Source organism: Carlito syrichta, unplaced genomic scaffold, assembly GCF_000164805.1.
Source record: "Carlito syrichta isolate Samal-C Ts95f unplaced genomic scaffold, Tarsius_syrichta-2.0.1 Scaffold316389, whole genome shotgun sequence".
Classification (NCBI taxonomy): domain Eukaryota; kingdom Metazoa; phylum Chordata; class Mammalia; order Primates; family Tarsiidae; genus Carlito; species Carlito syrichta.
The window spans coordinates 926,474-933,736 of record NW_007260485.1 but is presented as its reverse complement, the minus strand read 5'-3'; positions in this window follow the sequence as shown (position 1 = coordinate 933,736).

Below are 7,263 nucleotides of genomic sequence, written 5' to 3'. Positions count from 1 at the left end.
CAGGTCGAGGCTGCGGTGGCTGGGAGCGGCCACTGCACTCCAGTCTGGGCGACCGAGTGAGACTCCAACTCAAAAAAAAAACAAAAACAAAACCTCATCCCCATTCCTTCATTCATTTACTCTAAGGTATAAATGCCTGATGACAGTTGAAAGACTAACCCTTTCATTCCTCTTTTATGTGGTCTATACTTCCACTTACAAGCCAGGCATGTTCACATGCATTGTTTCCAAGAGAACAGGCCTAATTTTTAACAACTGGCAGAGACTTGGCAAATGACCAGTGACTACAAATGTCAACCATCACGGTGAGCGGGTCTTGGAGTACCCTCCCTCCATTATGCCAGGCATCACCCACAGCTGCTGATCCCTGGTTGGCACCCCAGGGCCAAGGGAGGTGGAGAGGTTGGGCACAGGAGATGATTTGGGAGCTCTGGACCTTGGCCACTACCAGCCAGCGTGGAAGGTTGCCACCAACATTTTCACACATGTGCACATGCCAGCTGCATGTCAGTGCCGATTATTTCATTTCATTTTTTGTAGGACATTTGGAGCAAGATATGACATTTTCTTTTCAACTACTGAGGGCACTGGGTCTCTATGACATTAAACAGTGTCACACACCCTCATAGTCAGTGAGTGTTTCTGCAAGTTGGGAAGTTCAGAGCATGGGATACCCGAGACATAGTCCCTGAGTGGGATGGAGGAGGTGGTGTCCTGGGAGCACAGAAAGCTCAGGCTCCACAAGAGTTCATAGTGCAGGGTGTGGGGAAACTGGGAAAGGGAACAGAAAGAGAATGGGTATGAGTTTTGACTTGGAAGAGGGCGTGGGGGTGGGACACACACTGAGACACTGAGAACAAGCCTGTCCTCCCCTATGGTTTTGTTGTGGCCGGAACTAGCCCTGTTGGAACAAAAAAACCATTTTCACTGTTCGCTTTGCCTCCTGCCCTTTATCTGAATGTTATCATCTGGAGAATGTGATCACACTTGGAATCCTAGCTGGGGAATTTGTGGTTTTAGAAATAGCTATGTCTTGTCCATGGAGGGCTGCTGATCAACAACCGATACCTCCTCCCCCACATCCTTTGCCAATCACTCAGTCGCCTGGCTGGGGCAGATCTGAGCTTAGTGGAGTCTGGCTGACAGTGAAGAGGGGTCTTTCTCTGAAGAATGCCTAGGGTTCTGGTGATTGAACAGGAAACTCAGTTTGCTTCGCTGTGTATAGAGTCCAAAATGTTAGTCAGCATTGGCCCAGAACTTGTTATCCCTGCCTACTTGGAGCCAGGCTGGGCCCAGATCTCTGGTCTTTTCTGGAAAAGCGTCGGCCCCTCTTAGACCAACAGGCAAAGCCTTGGCCACCTGCCCTGGGGGAAGGAGGATGAGGCTGTGGCTACTGTGCTCCCAGGGGTCAGACCAGCCTGGGGGATAGCATAAGGGGTGCGGGAAGGACCCATAACATGGGGCAGCGGGTGCCTCTCAGCTTTGTTCCCCCACAGACCTCAACAAGAGATTAGGAGGTTGGTTGGCACAGGCTCTGCTACCCATCGATGACCAAGCCACATGCCGGGTTCCTTCTTCTGCCATTTCCCAACCTCCCTGCTTCCTCCTGACAAAGAGTGTTAAAAGGTGTCAGTCTTGTCCCAGGTCCAAAGTGACACAAAATTAAAATAAATTTCTAGACAGGTGACCTGGTCTGCAGAATGGGACCTCTTTCTCTGTGGATCGGCAGCGATGCATTTACCGCAAACCTCTAGGTGAGGCTGACATTCCAACAAGAAATTAAAAATGAAATGCAAATTCCAATCCTTCAGAGAGTCATCTTTTTGCCTGTTCTTCTTTGCTTGTCCCTCGATCTCTGCCAATTTAAAGTCAGAGACAATGTGTCACATGATTCCTTTTAAAATTGGGCTCTGGCTGGTGCTGCTTTTCCTACCCACCGTCCATCTGCCAGCTCTAAAGGCAACCTGAGCGCTGGGTAGGGTAGGAAAATTGCCACAGAGAGTGCTCAATTAAGAATGGAAATATTTGACTGGACTCGGGCCAAACAGAGGCGATATTATTACCCTGCATGTCCTGGAAACCCTGTTGCCTCTGGCTCGAGACACCTCCAGGCTTGGTCATTTCTGGATGGACATCTGCAGCGAGCCTTGGCATCCTGCAAGTGGCTGTGATATGAGTCATAAGGGATGTCTCCTGCGAGGCTGAACAAGATTAGGTGGTCACAGAAGAGGAAGGCTGTCAGGGGTGAGAGACTAGCAAACTGGTGATGGCCACTGGGCCCCCTGGGGGTTGTGTTGAGGACTGAGGAGTTGGTATCACTAGGGAGGAGGGTAAGCCCAGGGAAGACAGGTCAGGCCAGCCCAGGCCCTGACAGACGTGACCCTGGTGTTAACGTCTGGGCAAGGCCTGTAATAACAAAACCAACATTGCCTTAGGATGAAAAGAACACACTGTTCTTTCTTAAAATCACTCTTATTTTAAGGAGCAGTGATGTCCAGATACGTAATTCTTTCCCTTTGTGAAAGTCATCTCTCTCATTCAATGAGAGAGCCCCAGGCATACTCTGTGGTGGTTTATTGACATCACAAACAAAGTATACTTTATTTTTATTTGAATTGGTTAAATAAAATGTTCTATACAAGGCAAACAGTTCACCATGAAATATTTAAATTAAAAATAAATAAGGTAGTTCCATCCTATACAAATCGCCAGCTACCACATACAAATGAAAGATACCAGTTATTAATTAAATAAGTTAAAATAAATAGTTGTAGGGGAACTGGACACGGTGGCATGCACCTGTAATCCCAGCTACTTAGTAGGCTGAGGCAGGAGAATTCCTTGAGCCCAGGAGTTTGAGACTAGCCTGGCCAACATAGCAAGAGTCCACCTTAAAAAAATTGTAGAAAACGCTGTTAGGTCCAGCATAGGTCTAGTTAGGCCCAGCATAGATCACCTGTTTGCTTCTTAGCTTTGTTCTGAACCTCAAAATCTATACTAAATAAGACTATTGGACCGTCCATTGGTACTAGCCCCTTATTGAAAGAACACTTGATGCTCAAGTCTCCAAATCATATTCAGATATGAGGACCAGATGTTCAGAGTCTAAAACAATGGTTGAAGAACAGAGATCAGCAATGTGGAAGTCCAGAAGCCCACGTCGCTTATATACCCTCATGCCTTCTTACAGTTTACCTGGAGATATAGAAATAGGTAACTCAGCAAAAAGCAAGATGTGGGCATCAAGCAGTAGTCATATATAACAGTTAAATCTGAGACCTGTAATGTGACCAAACACTTCTTGGTACCAAGACATGGCAATTTCCAACATAGTCTCAGGCTAAATTTTACCATGGAAATCTCTGGTTTCATTAAGTGAGTTGGAGTCATTAAAACCTCTGAATTTGAAAACAAGCATTCTAGGGGCAGAGTTTAGGCCACAGACAACGTAGATACAAGGCATATGCCACTTATCCCTCCATAAGCAGGCATTATTAATTGATCATTGCACTCTTCAATCTCAGATTCCACCTCCACACAGCACTCCAGACAGCCTCTATCCATCAATTATGTTTAGTATTTGAGATGAAGATTATTTATTAACCTTGGTCCTTTTCTATGTTCTAAACTATTTTGTGTAAAGCAGTAGATATAACACAGGCATTGAAGCCTGGCACTCATATGAGTTAAGTGTCTTCAGTCTAATCAGTTAACCTCTTTGAATTGGCATCTGTTAAATGGGGAAGGCCACCAAACTGAGAACTGTTAGAAAGATTAGGATAATATACATAAAGTGCCCAGTATCATGCCTGATATATAGTAGGCATTTCATAGATGATAGCTATCATCATCATCATGTTATTATTTTAATGCTACTAATGTTGACAATGGAATTGATGATGGCATTGTCATTGAAAGAAAGAAAACATAATATTATGTATTAGGTTAAATCATATTAAATTGATATTCAATTGGTTTGAGCCTATAAAAATGGCAATTTCTTCTGGTTTAATCTAATATATAATGATACATTTCATTCAAATCACCTACTTGTTCCAACGTTGTCAGAGTCTTCCTTCAAAGTTTGCCCCCAGAGACCTACTCACACCATTTAAAAGCTTCATCAAAAATGAGTAAGTTCTTGGAAACACACAACCTCCCTAGATTGAACCAGGAAGAAATAGAACTGAACAGACCAATAGTAAGTAATGAAATTGAAACAATAATAAAAAAATTCCCAATTAAAAACAAAGCCCAGGAATACAGCTGAATTCTGCCAAGCACACAAAGAAGAACTAATACCAATCTTGAAACTCTTCCAAAAAACCAAGGAGGGGGGAAATTGTCCTTAATTCATTCTACAAGGACAGTATCACCCTGATACCAAAACCAGTCAATGACACAACAAAAAAAGACACAGACACAAAAATCCTCAATAAAATACAACAAACCAAATCGAACAGCACATTAAAAAGATAATACACCATGATCAGGTGGGATTTATCCCAGGGATGCAAGGATGGTTCAACATACACAAATCAATATATGTGATTCACCACATAAATAGAATTAAGAACAAAAACCATATGATCATTTCAAAAAATGCAGAAAAAGCACTTGATAAAATTCAGCATCCCATTAAGATAAAAATTCTCAACAAACTAGGCATACAAGGAACATACCTCAACATAATAAAGGCCTATATGACAAACACCCAGTCAATATCATATTTAATGGAGAAAAGTTGAAAACATTCCCTCTAAGAATTGGAACAAGACAAGGATGCTCACTTTCACCAGTCTTATTCAACAGTATTGGAAATCCTTACCAGAGTAATTAGGCAAGAGAAAAAAATAAAAGGCATCCAAACTGGAAAAGAGGAAGTCAAATTCCCTATTCACTGATGATATAGATCTTAATATCTAGAAAACCTTAAAGACTCCACCAAAAAACTCTTAGACTTCATAAATGAATTCAATAAAATTTCAGAATACGCAATTAATGTACAGAAATCAATAGTGCTTTTATATACCAATAACAATCTAGATGAGAACAAAATCAAGAAGGCAATCTTATTTACAATAGCTACAAAATAAAATATGGAGGAATATATTTAATCAAGGAGATGAAAAAGCTCTATAAGGATAACTACAAAACACTGATGAAAGAAATTATACATGACACAAACAAATGGAAAAACATTTCTTGCTCATGGATTGGAAGAATCAATATTGTTAAAATGATCACACGGCCCAGAGCAATCTACAGATTCAACACAATCCCTATCAAATTACCAATGCCATTTTTCACATAATTAGAAAAAACTATCCTAAAATTCACATGGAACCAAAAAAGAGTCTGAACAGCCAAAGCTATCCTAAGCAAAAAGAACAAAACTAAAGGCATTAGGTTACCTGACTTCAAATCACTACAGGCTGTATTAACCCAAAGAGCATGGTACTGGTGTAAAGATGGACACAAGGATCAATGGAACAGAAAAGAGAATCCAGAAATAAAGACACATATCTACAACCAACTGATCTTTGAAAAAGTCAACAAAAATATACATGGGGAAAATGACACACTATTCAATAAATGGTGCTGAGAAAATTGGATAGTGATATGCAAAAGACTGAGACTGGACCCATACTTCTCACCATATAGAAAAATTAACTGAACAATCTGGGCATCACAGTGAGACTCTGTCTCTACAAAAAATGAAAAAATTATGCAGGTATGGTGATGTGTGCCTATAGTCTCAATTACTTGGGAACTTAAGGAGGGAGAATTACTTGAGCTCAGGAGTCGGAAGCTGCAGTGAGCTATGATAGTACCACTGCAACTCAAGATGTATTAAAGACCTGAATGTAAGACCTGAAATTATAAAAATTCTAGAAGAAAACTTAGGAAAAACTGTTCTGAACATTGGCCTAAGGAAAGAAATTATGACCAAGTCCTCAAAAGCAAACACAACAAAAACAAAAAATAGATAAATGAGACTTAATTGAACTAAAAAGCTTCTGCACAGCAAAAGAAACAATTGAGTGAACAGACACTCTATAGCATGGGAAAAAAATATTTGCAAACTATACATCCAATAGTTTGGATGTATAGGACTAACATCCAGAATCTATAAGGAACTCAAACAACTCAACAAGGAAAAAACAACACCGTTAAAAAGTGGGCAAACAGCATGAACAGACATTTTTCAAAAGAAGACATGCAAGTGGCCAACAAACATATAAAAAATGCTCAACATCAGAGAAATGCAAATGAAAACACAATGAGATACCATTGTACACCAGTTAGAATGACTACTATTAAAAAGTCTAACAACAACAGATGTTGGCATAGATGTGGAGAAAAGGGAATGCTTATACGTTGTTTGTGGGATTGTAACTTAGTACAACCTCTATGGAGACCAGTATGAAGATTTCTCAAAGAACTAAAAATAGAACTACCATTCAATCCAGCAATCCCACTTCTGAGTATCCATTCAAAGGAAAATAAATCATTAAATAAAAAAGACACTTGCATTCATATGTTTGTCACAGCTCTATTCATAATAGCAAAGCTATGGAATCATCTAAGTATCCATCATTGGAGGAGCAGATAAAAAAAATATACACGAATACCATGGAATACTACATAGCCATTAAAAAGGATGAAATAATGTCTTTTGCAGCAATATGGATGGAACTAGAGGCCATTATCTTAAGTAAAATAACTCTGAAACAGAAAGTCAAACACCACATGTTCTCACTTATGAGTAGGAGCTCAAAAATAGGTACACATGGATATACAGACTAGAGCAATAGACACTGAAGAATATAAAAGGTGGGAGGAATAGGAGGGTTGGGTACAATGTTCACCATTTGAGTAATGGGTATACTAGAAACTCAGATTTCACCACTGTGCATTATATGCATGCAACAATTCTGCACTTGTACCCTCTAAATATACAAAAATTTTTTAAAATAGAAAAAAAAAATCCTTCCTCAAGTCAGTTGGTAGAATAAGCAAAGCAGCAAGTGTATGCTGGAGAGAAGTTGAGGACCTGGTGTCTAATTCCATTACCTGGTATCTAAGCATTTAACCTCCAAACGTTGTCCTATCTCTAAATTAGGAATAATAGTGCTTTCTTCAACAGGGGTTTTGTGAATGTAAGAAAAGATAATGGATGAGAAAGCGCTTTCTTTTCTTTTCTTTTTTTTTTTTTTTTGAGTTGGAGTCTCACTCTGTCGCCCAGACTGGAGTGCAGTG